Raw genomic sequence first — 17,024 nt, 5'->3', positions numbered from 1 at the left:
CTCTGCCACCATTCTCTTACCTCCAGAGTTCTAGTAACTCATCAGCTTCAAAACCAAAACGCTCTAGAATATGTCAATCAGGACTAGGAGGAGAGTTAAGAAACATACTCTACCCAGTCTGGAGACAAAAACTAAGCTGTTATTTGTCTCTCTGTAAGTCTGCCAGAGAGTTAATACTGGAGTCAATAAATAGCTAGAGAGCAGGAAATACCATTCTAGAAAATTTCATATTTCATAGAATCTTAAGATGTTAAGGATACACCATTATTTAATATACTATTACAAAAGGAAAAACACTGTCATTCAGTGACATGAACTCAGCTTCTTTCAAATTTCTTTGACTCACTCCAAGGGATTTGGGGATTCCTATTGCCTATAGTGACATGGTTTATGCTGTTGCATGCAATTCTTTTGGACACATTCAATAACAAATGTCACACAGTTCCAGCTACATGTGGGTAATTTCTTTTCTTAAGCCCCATAAAGCCCTTTAAAAAATAGAATGCCTCTATTCTGTCAAGATGGGTATAGGCTTCACTGACATCAAAATTACATTTCACTGTTCTGTTTCATGCCTCTGTGTTACTCAATTATTTCATTCCAGAGCTTAATCATGACGTAAACTTTCTGAAAATATTTTAAACAGCAGTAACACCAATAGTGAACATAATTCAATTAAAATGAGGACTCCGGGACCAGCAATGATTAAGTTCACCCATGCAGAGGAAAGCATCATCAGATGTATCACAGGTAACAAGTGAAATATTGGCATTTGCAAATCTCATCCTGATTTCAGAGACACTGGACTATGGGGGAGGGAGATTACATCTTACGTTCACCAATATAGAATATACATTGACATATACCTACATTTAACTGGCTGGAACCCTATTCCAAGGGTACATTTTTAAACCATTTGGTATATGGACAGGTCCCAATAGGAAATAGATGGCACACACCAAAAGGGGTGATTACAAAGAATTTAATGAAGACACTATTTATTAATGTGTAGGCAGAGTTAAAAGAAACCAGCAAGCACTTCTGGGCTGGTACCATTAGGAGTTCTGTCAAACCCTGGCCTAAGGATATAAAAGGAAAGAGAGCTCTGATCCCACAGAAACCACAGTGCAGAGTAGGGCCACCCCAACAGGAGCTGGGGCCGGTGGTAGAGGGAGAGAGCCACTAGCCAGAAGATGGGCAGGGAAGGAGCAGGAAGAGTAAACATACAGATCTCCCTGTCTGTCGTCCTCAGTCTTTGAGCTTCCCATTCAGCCTTTGAAGGGGATGTGGTCCACAGTCAGCCTTCCAGGGAAAAGAACAGATAATGAATGAAATGGGATGAAAGAGAATGTCCTTCTTCCAGGGCTGCTTCTTGCTTTTTTGCCTTCCTAACTCCTTCATTACTTTCTTCTACCAGAAAATGTGTTCAGCATGAGCACATGTACATGTCTTTTAAAGAACAACTTTGGCTGTATTCCCAGCAAAGAAGGAAGAAGCTTCTGTGACCAAACTAATTCAATAAGCTTAAATTATTCACAGACCATCTATTAAGTGGGAAAAAGAAATGGTTCCACCATTTGTTATTAGTCTATAATCTGTCATCAGGGAAGTCACCTATGCTCCAAATGCAGGAGAGGTTGGTGGACAAAGTTTGGAAATAGCTTTACAGAGGTTGTGAATGCACATATCTTTTACCACGTAGTACAGATAGAAAATAGAGTTTGTGAGCACCTAGTACAAATGAAAAATAACATTTATGAGACAGGGAAAGATGACAAGCAAAGAAATACAGAGGGCAAATGGTCTCCTGACCTCTCATGATGCCAAGTGCTTCAATAAGATCTATAGCCACTCCCAGGCCATGGTCAGCTGTTTTGCATTCTTTTATGCGATGAACAGTCAGGTACAGCCACAAGAAGAGACAGAGAAGAGACTCAGAGCAACTAAGTGTACTATATTTACAGGCCTCAAGACAGAAGGCACAACATGGAAGGATACCAGGATGGTCAGAAGACAGAAGCAATTGGAAGACTTTGACCAGAAACTTTATGAGGCTTTCCAAGGGAAGAAAAACATAGGGTAGGGTGAATAGTTTAGCATTGGCTAGTTTGAATAATTTCAGCAGGTGTTAGATTATACAGGGATGGTACTAGTTGCCTGGTAACTGGCCCTGGGATAACCAAGACAGAGGAATGCTACAGTCTGGGGAGTGTGGGTCACATAGAGGAGGAATAGCTCTAGAGTGCATAGTTTGCATAATAAAACCATACTCCCAGCTAGGCCCTTTGTATCCCTAAGAATTAGCCTGTCCTGGGAATAGCAGTCTCTCCTCAACCAGTTATTTTTAAATGTCAGAACATTATAATATGCAGAAAAATTTTTAAATATCTATAACACATATGATAATTAATTTCATGTGTCAACTTGACTAGGACACAAGGTGCTCAGATAGCTGGTTAAACATTATTTCTGAATGTGTCTGTGGGAGTGTTGTTTTCAGAAGTAATTAGCATTTGAATTGCTGGGCTGATGGTGAGCATAATCCAATCCACTGAAGGATTAATGTAGCTAATAGAACAAAAAGAAAGGAACTGAGAAGTCAAGAAATCTCGCAAGACTGCTGAGCCAAGATTTATGCCCTTAGCATTCCTAGTTCTTAGCCTTCAAACCCCAAGACTGGAATTGATACCACCCATGATTTGGCTGCCAGACCTTAGAATTATGCCAAGAGCTTTCCTGGGTCTCCACCTCACAGTATTATGGAAGATTGTGGGACTTATTAGCATCTAGAATCACGTGAGCCAAAACCTTATAATAAATTTCTCCCTAGATAAAGTTGCAGATATATGAGATATTGATATGTAAATATATATTCTATTGTTTTATTTCTTTGAAGAACACTGACCAATACAATACATCATGTTCTAGTAGAATAGAACCCACCACCACTAAATTCCAAACATTTTCAGGGGCAAGAAGATAGGAGATACCCTTGTAACTATACCACTGAATGCTCTCTTGTCAAGGAGGTAGCCTTGTTAGAAATGGAGCTTCTGAAGGTGGTGGTTGGATTCAGTCTGTTCTGCAACAGAATTAACACAGACCTACTGAGCCAACTCTCTGCTAATCTACTGAAAAGTGAAAAGAAAGAAAGTAGGACTCCCTACTTTATCTCCCAATGGACAGGACTTGGAGCTAATGGGTCCACTTGAGAAGAAGCCAGATGATGCTGATTCATTCATCAGCTCTTCAATTCCAGGTGAACAACTACCAAATGATTTGAGATGACTGGTATTTGGAGTTTGGTATGAGACCCAAGTGGATGGCAGAAGCCTGGCAAAACATATTCCACATGGAAGAATAATTTAATCCTCAAAAGGGGCTATGATCTCGGATTCCTAAAAAGGATGACACAGAAGTCTACCTGGCACTTGAAGCAGACCTTTATAAGTATGGAGTAGTAGAAGACCAAAGGGGTCATGAAAAGCTGGGACTAGGAAAAAATCAATAGAGGAAAAGAGGGCAGGATATATTCTAGGCAGTGAAACAGTGTGAAAGAGGAAAACAAAAAAGAGAAAGAAGGTCCCTGGTATCCCATGGTCACAAAAAAACATTCCTTCCTTCGAATTTTTTTGTAAATTAGGCATTTGAGGTGTTCAAAAGAATATTGAAACAAATGTGTGAGTAAAATGGGGATAGGCCCCACCACCACATAGAGTGGCAGGAAGGATCCTATGAAGCAATGCCCATGCAATTGTTATGGAGTTCTGGGGTGCAAGGGACTCCTTCTAGAGATGCTTTCTAGGTTCTTGTCATACTGAACAAGGTCAAGACAAACACAAAAGGTAGCAAGATTTTACATTTATTAAAAGCAGGAAAAGAAATATGCTCAGCTGAGTAAGCGCAAGCCAATTAAAAGTAAGAAAAGCAGTGTATTTTGGCAGGTGAGAAAGAGAAAGCACAGTGGCCACAAGAAGGTTAATAGTCACTGTCTTTTTATCCTCCTTTACTCAGGCTGAGGGAAGATCTATATTTCTTATGAGACAAATTGAGGATAGCCCTTTCTGATTGGTCACAGGTGCAGGACTTTGGGAACGGTTTTTTCTTCACATGCTTCCTGGAGCTCCATGATTGACAGGCCATGCCCACTTGCTCAGCCAGTTTACCGCACCCTAATCTCCCACCTCACATTGACCAGCACAGTCCCCACATATAAAGATGCCAAGACCAACCAGCTTTGTCCCTTCTCCTCCTCCTTTCTTCTTTCTCTGATTCTACCTCACCCCTTCCCCCCACACCTGCCTCTGTCCCTACCACCCATAGTTACTCTGCTAGCACCATGTTCAATGATGTGGAACTTCTTTCATCTGTTATGGACTGAATATTTGTGTCCCCCAGGATTCTTATGTTGAAGGTCAAAGCCCCAGTTTGATGGTATTTGGATGTGGAGCCTTTGGGAAGTAATTAGGTTTAACTGAAGTCATGATGGAAGAAGTTTCTTAAAAGAAGAGGAAGAGATCAGAGCTGGTTCACTCTCTGTCCTGTGGGGACATAGCAAGAAAGTGGTGGTAGAAGACAGTCATCTGCAAGCCAGGAAGAGAGCCCTTGCCAGAGGCCAATCATAGAGGCATCCTAGTCTCAGACATTTAGCCTCCAGTACCACAGAAGTAAATCATCTATCATTTTAGCCACCAAATTTCAGTATTTTCTTATGGCAGCCAAGCTAAAACATTCTCAAATCTCCCAGAAAAACAAAACCTTTAGCTCCAGCATGAGGACTTTGGGGGACAGGGGTGCCTTTGATGAAATTTTCCTGAGACAAAAATTAGCAACAGATCTCTTCTTTAATGAATTAAACTAGTGAAAAACCCATAAATTCCAGAACACCCAGAATCTTTGTAGGCCTATAATCCAATCCTCACACCCACAGACTGCTAAAACAGCTGGTACCAACATTTCTCAAAATGTGCTCGTTGACCACTTTCATCAGAAACTATCCAGAATGCCTATTATAAAATCAGATGTCCACTGCTGTAGACATGCTGCACAGAAACTGATTGTTGGAATCCTAAGAACCTGTACATCAACAAGCTTGCCAGGCCATTCTTATGAACAGCAGCATATAAGAATCGCTGATGGATACACTGACCACTGCCACTCCATTTCCTCCTGAACACTCTACCACAAAGTGGGACTCAGACAACCAAAGAGAAGCCTCCCTGAATCCTTGCACTCTGAGCCTGGTCTGCCCACTGCAGAATCTCATCATTCATGAGATTGCTAGTAATGCAGACTCTGAGGCCCCACCAAGACCTACTGCTTTAGAGTGAATTTTCCAATAGATTCAGAAGCAGAGCTCTCTCCTGTGAACCCAGGCTGCCCCCAAAAACCCTCATGAATGCCTTTGGGTTCTGCTAAGGTGCTTCTACTTGCTATCAGGATTTTAAAATCAAATTAAGCTTCTTAGAAAAACTCATAGGTAAATCAAGTGGAGCAAAGAAACTATTCCCAAGTGAGAATCTAACCATGGTTAGTTGTACAAAAGGTGATGCTGTGTCATGCTAGAGTGACAAGTTTTACCATCACACATCCTGGGTGTACATTTTAACCCTGTGGAAAAGGCTGCAAAGTGTCACCCACCAATCAGTCTCCTCTGCTTTCTCATAATGAAATCCCTAATACATAGCTAGTACTTGATTGTCCAAAACAGAGATCACAGTACTCAACTTCCACTGAGACTAGGATGCTTGCATGTCAGTTCTAGTCAATGTTATGCAAGCAAAAATGTCTTTTGCAACTTTTAGGAAGGGTTCTTATAAGAATGGAATATGTACTTCTTTACCCTTTCTTTTCTCTTTACTAGAATCCAGATATGATGTCTAGAGCTCAAGCCACCATATTGGACCATGAGGTAGAAGCCATTTGGCAAGAATGGTGGTTTCTGACAATACCTACCTATGAACTTCTTAAATCTGCATTTTATTTATTTATTTTATTTGAGATTCTCTTTTACTCTCAGCTGAACCAATTCCTAGTTCATATTTATCTTCTTTATTTTATAACACAATTCAGGAAACATGAGCCGAGTGACCAAGTCAAAAAGGCTGAGTATCTTAACTGTAAGACGATTACCCTGACACAGGGAGATTTGGTACCATCGTGGGTGTGCTGAGTCTCTCAAGAGGTAGGAAGTGGAAGGGCATGCAAGAGGAGGATAAGGATTGAATGTTCAAGGTCCAACCCCTTTTTTCTCCATGGGAATATGTTTAACCTTCTGTTGCCACAGATACATCCAGACAGAACTTCATTGAAGCTCTTAACAAGATTTCTTCTGCTTACAGCTTGGAACGCTAACCTATATTTCCCTTACTATAATCAGTCGAGTCCCTCTCCATCATGTTGAAGTGAAAAAAATGCAGGAACTGTCTGCTACAAGTAACTTATCAATATGAAATCCTCTATTCCATTTATATCCATTATACAAATTTATTTCAAAGTGACTATCCGCACATCACTGTGAGAGACTTCAGACAGAATGAAGTCCTCGTGAAAGCTACTTTTGATTAGTGTATTTGTCTCTAAAAGCTGAACAGGCCACTTTTTTCAAAGCAGTGTTTGCACCTTGACTTTGAAATCATTACCCAGGGATTAGACACCTCTGTAAATTAGAAAGATGGGGCCGGGAATTTAGCTCAGTGGTTTCGCCGCCTGCTGCGCAAGTGCAAGGACCCGATACCAAATAAATAAATAAATAAAAATAAATTAGAAAGATGCTTTTGTTAAGTTGTGAGTTCCTGTTTTTTGTTTTGATACACAATCACCTGCCTTCTGCTTCCTCTCAACTCTTAAATGACTTCTCATGACATTCATATAAATTACCCATATTCAGTGATTCAGGACTAGTGCACCAAATGGTTCTAATTCATATTCATTTCCCATTCCCTCCAAGATGAGAATACATGGTGAAGATCCTAGTGCATGTCCTGGCATATTGTAGAACTGCAATAAATTTTACCTGAAACTGATCTCTTAGGTTTTATGCTTTATGTTTTGTATTCCCTCGTGTTGGCAATAAGCCCCAGACTCAATTTGTCAGTGCAGAAATACAGCATTCAGTTACAAAGAAACGTCAACAAGGTAACTTTACTTCTGCAGGAGGGTGCACTACACCCCTAAGGTGAGGTAGCAAGCACACAGAGAGGCAACAGCAGGTTTCCTTTATATCCTAACTCATGAGAAGCAGCTGACCTTTTTCCCCATTGGCAGGGTTGAAGGTTCACCATCTGCCCCAATTGGCTAGTCTAGGTGGTGTGAGGGGAGGCCATGAAGGGTTACTGGGCTGCAATTTTGGTGTGCAGGGAGGAGGAGGGCAACCTAGGGTGAAAAAAAGTTTAATATAGAAGCACTCCTGTTTATATTCTTTGAAAGAAAAGACAAGGTCTGAGTTTCTCACATTCACATGTTCTCCACTATTTAATAAATATTTGTATTAGTAAGTGTCGTAGTTTGTTTTGTACTGCTATAACAAAAAAACCTGAGATTAGTTTATTAATAAAGAGCAGAGATGTATTTCTTACAGTTCTAGAAGCCAAGAAGTCCCATGTCCAGGGTTCACAACTGTCATGAGCCACCTTGAAGCACTGGCATTGTACTGTGGCACAAGAGAGAAAGAGAGACAGAGGGCGGGGAGGAGGAGGAAAGGGGGAGAGGGAGAGGGACAGGGAGACTGCTTAGCTTTAGGGGCTTCAATAATCAGCATCACTCCTTCCATGTGAGCAGACCCCTGGTGGCCTCATCACCTCTCAAATATACCAACTCTTAGTACTGTTGATTTGGAGATTGTTTGCAACATATGCCTTTTGGGAGACATATTCAAAACATAACATTAGAAGTCGTGATTATTTTGCTATTTTTATATTCCAAATACAATGACAAATTGCTAATTACATACACTGGTTGTCAGGAGGTTTGTCCAGAAGGCACCATAATTCAAAATATGAGGAAATCCTTATACAATGTATATTTATCATCGTAATGTCTTTTTGTGGTTACATTTTGATGTGGAAGCACCTCTTCAAAAAATGTTGTAAGAAATCACATCATCTAAATCAGACTCTGAAGCCATGAATATCTACACCAGAAGAAACTAGAAGGCTGGCAACTTCCCCTGGGCTGTGGTTTGGGTTGAAAGGGAGAAATCTGTGGACATACTGTTAATGGGCTGTGAAACTGGGATGCTTGTGCTAACCAGGAGTCAACCTCCTTCCCAGACACAAGCAAGTGCAGTGGCCTTTTTCACAGTTTACCTCACCACTTCCCTGGAAGCCAAGAAGTATTTTCATTTAAAGGGGTATTTCCCCAGTCCATAGAAGTGGTTGCTGCTGAGAATCCACTAGATGACAAGAAATGGCATGAAGTGGGATGCCTTGTATTTAGAAAATGGAGAATCCAAAATCATGCCCCAGGGCCAGATGCACCCCCTCTTTCTTGGAGAGGGCTAACTCTTCTCATACCTTAAATCTGACCCACCTTCCTTGCAGCCTGTGGCAGGTGGGCACACAGCTACTAGCACAACAAGTGCCCTTGAAAGCCATAAAGTAGAATTTCTGTGCATGTCCCTGCATCTAAAAGGGTTATTTCTAAAGACCAGCCCTTGTACAAACAATTTAGACACACTTATTAGTGCATTCATGCACAAGAAATTTTCTTACTCATTTCTTTTTTACAATCCTGAAGTTATATGCATAAAAAGAAACAGGGCTTTTTCCATTCATCTGGTTGATGTACTATTTTTTTTCATTCTCTGTTTCTCTCAACATCCTGTCAGGCCTACACTGCTAAGAAAGACTCTTACATTTCGGGTTTGTTGAGGGGAGGAAGGGTAACAGGACCAGGGAAGGGAGGATGTAGGGAGGCTTGTGATGAATCTGAACAGGAAATGTCTTTGACAAATGAAATCCCTCTTCCCTTGCCTAATTCTAAAATGCCTCTGGCTTGAAAGTGCTCCATATGCTCGTTATTTATGTATACCACGCAAATCCTAAACAAAGAGTTCCATTCTTGGTCCCCCACATACAGACACAGTCTGGAGCAGCAGCAAATTTTCCACTTGAGAAATATAGGGGGAGCCGGAGCAGAATGAGACCAAGGGTCACTATACAGAACACTATTGGTAAAAGCTGATAGGGTTGTATGGACAGCATGGGGCAGATCAGTCTGACACAGGGTGGAGTTTGCTTGTTCCCAGAAAGTTCAAATGTCATCAGTGTCTATATTCATTTGTTAGGCCTGCTGTAGCACAGTGCCACAGACTGGGTGGCTTAAACAGCCGAAATATATTGTCCCATTGTCCTGAAGGCCAGAAGTCCAAACTTAAGAAGTTGGCAGGGTTGATTGCTTCTGAGGACTGTGAGAGAGAGCCTGTTCTCATCTCCCTCCTGCTTCCAGTGGTGTTTTGGCAATCTTTGGATCTCTACCTTCAGTTCACACAGCATCCTCCCTCTGGGCATTGCCTGTGCCTATGTTCCCCCTTTTATAAGCCCACCATAGTCCCTAAGCAACTAGTTTTAACTAATATCATCTGCATAGACCTTATTTCCAAATAAGTTTACATTTGCAGGTACAAGGAATTAGTACTTCCACATATAAATTTGGGGGTGTACAATTTAACCTGTAACAATATCCAATATAAAATATTCTGACAACAAAGCTGAGATGCCTGCCCTGCTGCCAAGCAGTAGACCTGTGTCTTGGGCTTTTTAAAAAGCTTTGGGCAGCCCAGGCTTCAGTGGGCAGCTTCCTGAGCCACAGAAGTCCTCAGGAAAAAGCTAAAACCTGAAAGATCCCCTTTAAGAATGACTACAGGAAGAGGCACACACCTGTCACCCCAGCTACTCTGAAAGCTGAGGCAGGAAGATCACAAGACCTTGTCTCAGAATAAAATAAAAAGGGCTGTAGGGGCCGGGGATTTAGCTCAGTGGTTTCACTGCCTGCTGTGCAAGCGCAAGGACCCGAGTTCGATCTCCGGTACCAAAAAAAAAAAAGGCGGGGGGGGCTGGAGATGTACTTCAGTGGTGGAGTACTTGCCCAGCACATGACAGGCTCTGGGTTCAACCCTCAGTACCACCACAAAAAAACCAAAAACTAAAATAAAAACTGAAGACCATTCAAGACTACCTGGTGGTACTATCTAAGCCGTCTGGCTCTCAGCTTTCAGTTCCTTTATCTCAGCAAGCAGATAGCAAAAGTCTCACTAAACTGGGTGTAAGCAGCACATCCATCTGCCTCACGGTAGGCTTCCCCTACTCAGAACCTTTCCCTTGCTTCCCCATCGACATTAGAGGAAGGAAGAGATAGGGGAAGGAAGAGAAGTAAGAGATAGAGGAATAATCACCAGCCTTTGACAGTCCTTTTTTTTTCGGGGGGGGGGCGGTACTGGGGATTAAAACCAAGGCCCTTGCATCCCCAGCCCTTTTTTTTCTTTTGAGATGGAGTCTTGTTATGTAATTCAGGCTGGCCTTGAACCCACTATGTAGCCCAGGATGGCCTCAAACTCATGGCAATCCTCCTGCCTCAGACTCCGGAGTGCTGGGTGCCTAGCCTCCCAGCCCCATTTTTATCTTTTATTTTGAGGCAGGGTCTTGCTAGGGTCTTCACTAAGTTACCAGTGCTGGGCTCAAATTTGTGATCCTCCTGTCTCAGGTTCCCAAATTTCTAGGATTACAGACACATATCACCATGACAGTCTTGACGGTCAGTCTTAATTCAATGCTGCCTCCCCTTGAAATATTACCTCCCAAATGCTTCTCTTTCTATCTTTCAACCATGAAAACCAAAAGTCCTGTCAAATGGAAATTGTTAGGCAAACAGAAAAGTTAAAAAGTGTAAGTTTTTCAAGTCACAAGACTTTTGCCTCTTAGACTCCAAAGCCCACAGCACTGTCTCCATTGGTCAGTGCTTTCACTTTTAACTCTGGTTTTGACTGAAATTTCTCAGGACTCCAGGGAGTAGGCATCTCATTTGTGCAGAAGTGTTTCCCAGACATTTTGTGCTTGCTTGCTTGTTGTCTGCTTCCTCCCGCTGTTCCACAGCGGAAGAAGAAGGCTCCAGAGAAAGTAGATGAAGGAGACACTGCCAGGGCTAGGACAGACCTGCTGGCCTTCCCCTTTCTGTGGCCACAGGCCTGATCTGGGTGGTCCATAACACTCTCTTCATGTCTAAGGAGAAAGGGTTTAAATGGAGGCTGGAAACTTCAGTACTTCAGTTAATTGGTGAGCTCCATGGAAGGGTAACAAGGAAGAAACTTACTGTTTCCTTGAGAGACCTCCAAATGCCAGTGCTTGTAAACTGCTTCAGCTGATTCCCTAGACAGGATGGCTCCTTCTTCTTGAAGGAAACAAGCCTGAGATGAAGGATTCAGGAACAAAAGACAGGAGAGAGCTGGAGCCCTCACTATCCAGCAGAATGTGGTAAGAAATTTGGTCCCTGAAAGCTTTCTACACAGGCAGCAAATTCCCCTTCCCAAAATTCCTTTTCACTACTGAACGGTCTGTCCTATCTCCTCATAGCTGACCATGTGGACAACCTGTACTACCGCTTTTACCAGCTCCGGATCTGCCCTTCCTGTTCATCCTAACCATACCTTTGAATTGTTTCCTGTTTGAATTGGTACAATCACCTCCAGGTCAGAGGGCTTGCAAGGACCTGACATCCCACCTCCCCATTCCAGCAAAAGTTTTATTTTACCCAATTTACATTTAGTCCAAAATTGAATTCACCCAATGGATGGGAAGACAGATGATCAGTCCAGTGCTGAACTGTTGAAAACTACATGACACTTTTCCAGAATACCTGGTACCCTCCACTTGCACAGGCCTTGACAGGGTGAGATTCTTCACAATCCACATTAAAATCAGCCAGGGAACACTGTGGGCTGTTTTGTAAATGCACATTACAGGGCCTACTCCCTGTAATGATTTAGCTCCACACTGCAAAGTTCGTGTTGTTGTTTTTGTTGTTGTTGTTGTTGTTGTTAATGATGTGCTTGTTTTTGGTTTTTAGAGACAGGGTCTCACTATATAGTATGTAGTTCAGGCTGCTCTTGGACTCACTACATAGCCCAAGCTTGCCTGGAACTCACAAGCTATCCTCCTGCCTCAGCCTCCTGAGGACTGCGATTATAGACATGTGCCACCATGTCTAAGTCTGTTAAGTTTGCACTCTAGTGTGTGAATTTAGACCTTCCAGTGTAAACTGTCAGGTGCTATTTTATTTATTTACCAAATATTATTCATCATTTACCGGACATTGTTCTACTTATGCTCTTTGCACATACTAAGTCTTTGTATCAGCATAACTCCAGGAGGCAGGGGAACGTATTTTCATCTGGATTTTACAGATGAGGAACAGGATACACAAAAAGGTTTAATAACTTGCCTGAGGATATTCAGCTAGAAAGTGGCAGAGCTGAAAGTTGAGCCCTCACAGTTTACAATTTGAACTCTTAACTGCTGCACTGAGGATTGATCATAACCGTGTATCAGAGAACCAAAAGGCAGGAGGAAATAATGTAAAAAAGCAGCTGAAATTGGACTCTCATGGATGACAACACATTTGTATTTCTCTGGGAGGTATTTGCTGTACTTAAGCATGACCAGTCTGTCCAGAAAGGAGACAAAAATTCGATCCAATTGGCACTGAAGTATAGCTACAATTATCACAAAGGAGTGTGTCTACTTTCAATTAGGATAGTGCAGGTTCTCCAATGGATGCTGTGCAGACCTGTATTTTCTCTCACTATTAAGAGCTTTGGCTCTTTCCCTGCTGTTCTGTAGATGGGATTCTAATGTGGCAAACAAAAAACCTTGCACAATTTTTATGGGTATTTTCTCCTCCTACAGGGAGCAAAATAATATGCAAATCTCCCACATTCCACTTGCAGCTCAATCACTATAGTTGATGTATAGCTGTAACAGGGACCCTGAGAGCTCAATTCCACTCCTAGCCTCAGCACAGGGAGAGTGGAGAGATAGTTTCCTTGGCTTTTAATTTGGTTCTTTCCTCTCAGGGTGGGAGTCGGTCATCACAGAATTAATTGTCCCCTGGAGACAAACTCCAAAACCCTTCTCACCACTTGGTAAACCCAGCTTGCAGCAACCTTCAACCCCAGTGACCTTCAACCCTCCCACACACCCTCCCACACCCCCCACACACACACACACAGTTGTTGCTTCTAGCAAATGGAAAAACCACAATGGTGAGTGCTGAGCGCTAATTTAAACTGAACAACCTTGTTTACTCTAGCAGGTTCCTGATAAACAGGCTGCAGCTGAAAAGGCTTATCCCATTTACATTTAGCATGAAGTGTCCTCCTTTGGGCTCCCAGAGCTCAGCAGAGACTGCACTCTCGCAATGCCAGCTGTTTGGAGGGCTTTGTGTTTTGACAAATGGTGTTTAGGTAAGAAAGCCGCTGTTGATGTGATCTTTTGTATCAACTTTGAGCATTTGACGTAGATAGAAGTTGATCTATTTGGGAATATGAAAGGCCTTCTTCAAGAGGAGATTCATCACTGTGTGATGGCTGAAAGTTCCCCATTGGCTAAGCCTCCATATACATGTGACCTTCTTCTTAAATTTTGTCCCTGTGTCAGGGTTTCTTGATGTCAGCACTATTAACATTTGGACTGGATAATCCTTCACCATGGGGCCTGTCCAGTGCATTGTAGGATGTGTAGCAGCATACCCACCCTCTAACCACAGATGCCAGTAGCATACTCTCCAAGTTAAGACAACCAAACACGCCTACAGACATTGCCCAATGTCCCCAGGAAGAGGAGCCAAAATCAGACCCACTCACATGGAGAACCACTACTCAAATTTTAAGAGAACATTGTTCTTATAAGGCCAGCAAGGAAAGAGATCATTTGTATAATATTCAGGACTGTCTTATCTACTCCTTCATCCATATCCCCAGGGAATCCAATTTGTCCTGCCAGATTGAAGCTTGAAGATTTGAATATTTAAAAGACTTTAAGAAGCATTACTAGAAAAATTAAAATCAGCCAGTAAGTATTCATAAAGTGCCCTTTACATGCCCTGTACATGTTTGCTCTCCAGGTCTTTAAGAAATGTCTAGCTGGAGGCTAGTGGTGTGGTTCAATGGAGGAGCACTTACCTGGTATCCAAAAGGCCCTGTGTTTGATTCCCAGCACTTGGAGGGGGAGGATGTCTATCCACTGCATTAGCCTTAAGAAGAAATAAAATTATGGCATGGAACAAGAAGGATGGAATTTATGGACATTATGCTAAGCAAAATTAGCCAATTACAAAACAACAGATATTGCATGATTCCATTTATATGAGGTAACTGAAGTTATTAAATCACGGACAGAGAAAATAGAATGGATTCTCAGAAGGTATAGGCAAGGGAGAATGGGGAATTGTTATATGAGTATAAAGTTTCAGTTTTGCAAGATGAAAACTGGTTGCATGGCAATACGAGTGTAACTAACACACTGCACTATACACACAGAAATGGTTCAAATGATAAATTTATTCAGTTATGGTAGTACACATCTGTAATCCCAGCACTGAGGGAGGAAAAGGCAGGAGGATCAAAAGTTTGAGTCCTCAGGGCCAGGGAGGGCCAGCCAGTGTGCCAAGTGCCTCCCCAGAGACATCAGTAAAGAAGCCAGACCCAAACATCAAAAATAATGCTGCAGGTGAAGGGGTGTTGGCCAGCTTCTTCAATAGTCTTTTGAGAAAACAGAAAAATAGGTTCTCCTGGAAGTCCTGGTGCTGGTGGTGTGCAGAGCACAGCCAAGAAGTCAGGACAAAAGACTGTGTTGTCAAATGTTCAGGAAGAACTGGATAGAATGACTCAAAAACCAGACACCATGGTAACAAACTCTTCAACAAAAAATGAAGCCTGATCCTCCTTAAAATGCATATGTCAAAGGACCAAAAAACAATGTATATTGATCTGCTAAGACCAGGATTTTTCTGATATGGCCCATGCTATCAGTTTTTTGGGGTAGGGGAGATGAATTTTATAAAATACTTCATTGGGCCAGGGATTTAGCTCAGTGGTTTTGACACCTGCTACGCAAGCACAAGGACCCGAGTTCAATCCCTGGTACCAAAAAAAAAAAAAAAAAATACTTCATTGGGCTGGGGATTTAGCTCAGTGTTGCCACACCTTCAAAAGTGCGAAGTCCAGCATTCGATCCCTAGGACTGGGGGGAAAAAAAAACAAAAAAATACTTCATTGGCTTGTCCCAAGTGTGGAAGGTTATGTGTCAGAGCCCTTATTAAGGATAACCCTTGGACTCTTTGGGCATGTAGCTATCGCGTGGGAAGAACACAGCTGGGCTTGTAGAGCAGAGAAATGAGCCCACTTTCCATCTGAGCAAAGCTGATGAGAACAGGAAATCATTGATCAGATGGTGGTTAGTCTGACCAGTTGTGTGTTAGCAAATTCACTTCTTCTTAGGGAGCAGAAAGTCCAGGAAAGAAAGACTAAAAGGAGGAATGAGAGAAATGATGGTGGCGAAGCTGAGTATTGAAGGAGGCGGAGGAAGGAGGAGATAAGCAGTGTTAGTGTCGAGTCAAATAATCATTAAGACTTAAAATTAGAAGCATTTCCAGGCTATACACTAAGCAAAATGGGACTTAGACCTGTCCTGAAGGCATCTTTTTAACTCATGGAAGATGTTTAAGTGTGAGGTGCCTGAGTCAGGTGGGGCTGACACAGGGGTGGGGAGGATGGCAGCTGCCCAGGACCCACATGCTTAGCCCAGGCCAAGTGCCCAGGGAGATACTGGCTCCATGCACATGCATTGTAGGGCAGGCAGTCACTGTGGGTTGTGTTCAAAGTCAGCAGATACAATATTAGTTTACTTTATGTTTTCTAAATAGCTCCGGCTTTGCTTTGTTTTTTAAATTAAATATTTGGTTGTTTTGTAAAAAAAAAAAAAAGTTCAAGTCCTACCTGGGCAACTTAGTGACAACTTGTCTCAAAATTTTAAAAAGAAAAGGCTGGGGATGTAGCTCAATGGTACAGTGCTCCTGGGTTCAATTTCCAGTACTGCCAAAAAAACAAAAAGATAAAATTTTATGTCATATGTTTTTATCACAGTTGTTTTAGTTATTTTTCTCATTGCTGAGGCAAAATACCTGACACTCAAAGTTAAAGGAGGAGTGGTTTATTTTAGTTCACAGTTTGTAGAGGTTTCAGTCCATAAGTAGCTGGCTTCAAGGCAAGGTGGCACAGCGTAGGGGCATCACAGAGAAGAAATAGTTCATGGTGTGACAAGAAGAAGGCAGTGAAGCAATAAACAGCAGCAGCAAGCCTCCCTTTCCCCTTTATCTCATCCAGGGTACAAACTTTTGAGTGGTATCACCCACACCAGGCATGGGGCTTCCCATTACCTACACCTAAAACTATGCTGAACCAATCAGTGAACTAATCCAGTACCACACACCCTTAATCCCAGTATCACACCCTTAATCCACATTCACACACCCTAGATCCAGCCACCTCTGAAAAGCCCCACCTGTAAGCACCTGAGGCTCGAGGGAGACACCTAGATACAAGCCATAACAACAATAAAACGTAGTAATAATTAAGAAAATAGAAATAAACAGGCAATTTGGGCCCTACCCTCGTCTTCTAGTAGGACCAGATCACATGCAATGAGTACTCTAGAGGCACAGGAGTCCATCCTTCCCTTACTCCTAACCCTCAGGCTAAATTAATAATGGTCTGAAATAGCCAGTATCCTACCATATGAGCCAAAAACTCTTTTTATCAACTGTCTCTTGTTTCCCCAATACATGTTTTTAAGATATTTTTAAATATGTACATCTAAAACCATCTCCACTTCCTATTTCAGTCAATTTTCTGAAGGAGATTCTAGTAAAACTTGTAACTACCGATCAGGCTCCAAACAGTCTGGAGTGTGGTGCTCAGTGAAGAAATCCTTACCCTAGGCCTACTCCAACACTGTCACAGAGTAACAGAGCAC

General features: G+C 42.2%; 1 long non-coding RNA gene across 1 annotated transcript; it reads right to left on the bottom strand.

Annotated features, from left to right (window-relative positions):
* Nucleotides 1-7,454: 7,454 nt before the first annotated feature.
* On the bottom strand, nucleotides 7,455-16,081 carry LOC147824577 (uncharacterized). The gene is made up of 3 exons (XR_015442290.1): nucleotides 15,989-16,081; nucleotides 14,174-14,244; nucleotides 7,455-7,651 (listed from the first exon to the last, which is right to left on the bottom strand). It is a non-coding gene; the product is annotated as an uncharacterized LOC147824577 (long non-coding RNA).
* Between the last annotated feature and the right edge of the window lie 943 nt (nucleotides 16,082-17,024).

This window comes from Heterocephalus glaber, unplaced genomic scaffold, assembly GCF_053883595.1.
Source record: "Heterocephalus glaber isolate CG9 unplaced genomic scaffold, H.glaber_assembly_v1.0 deba00001538, whole genome shotgun sequence".
NCBI lineage: Eukaryota > Metazoa > Chordata > Mammalia > Rodentia > Bathyergidae > Heterocephalus > Heterocephalus glaber.
Note: the sequence above shows the minus strand (reverse complement) of the source record. Positions and strands in the feature narration are given on the sequence as shown.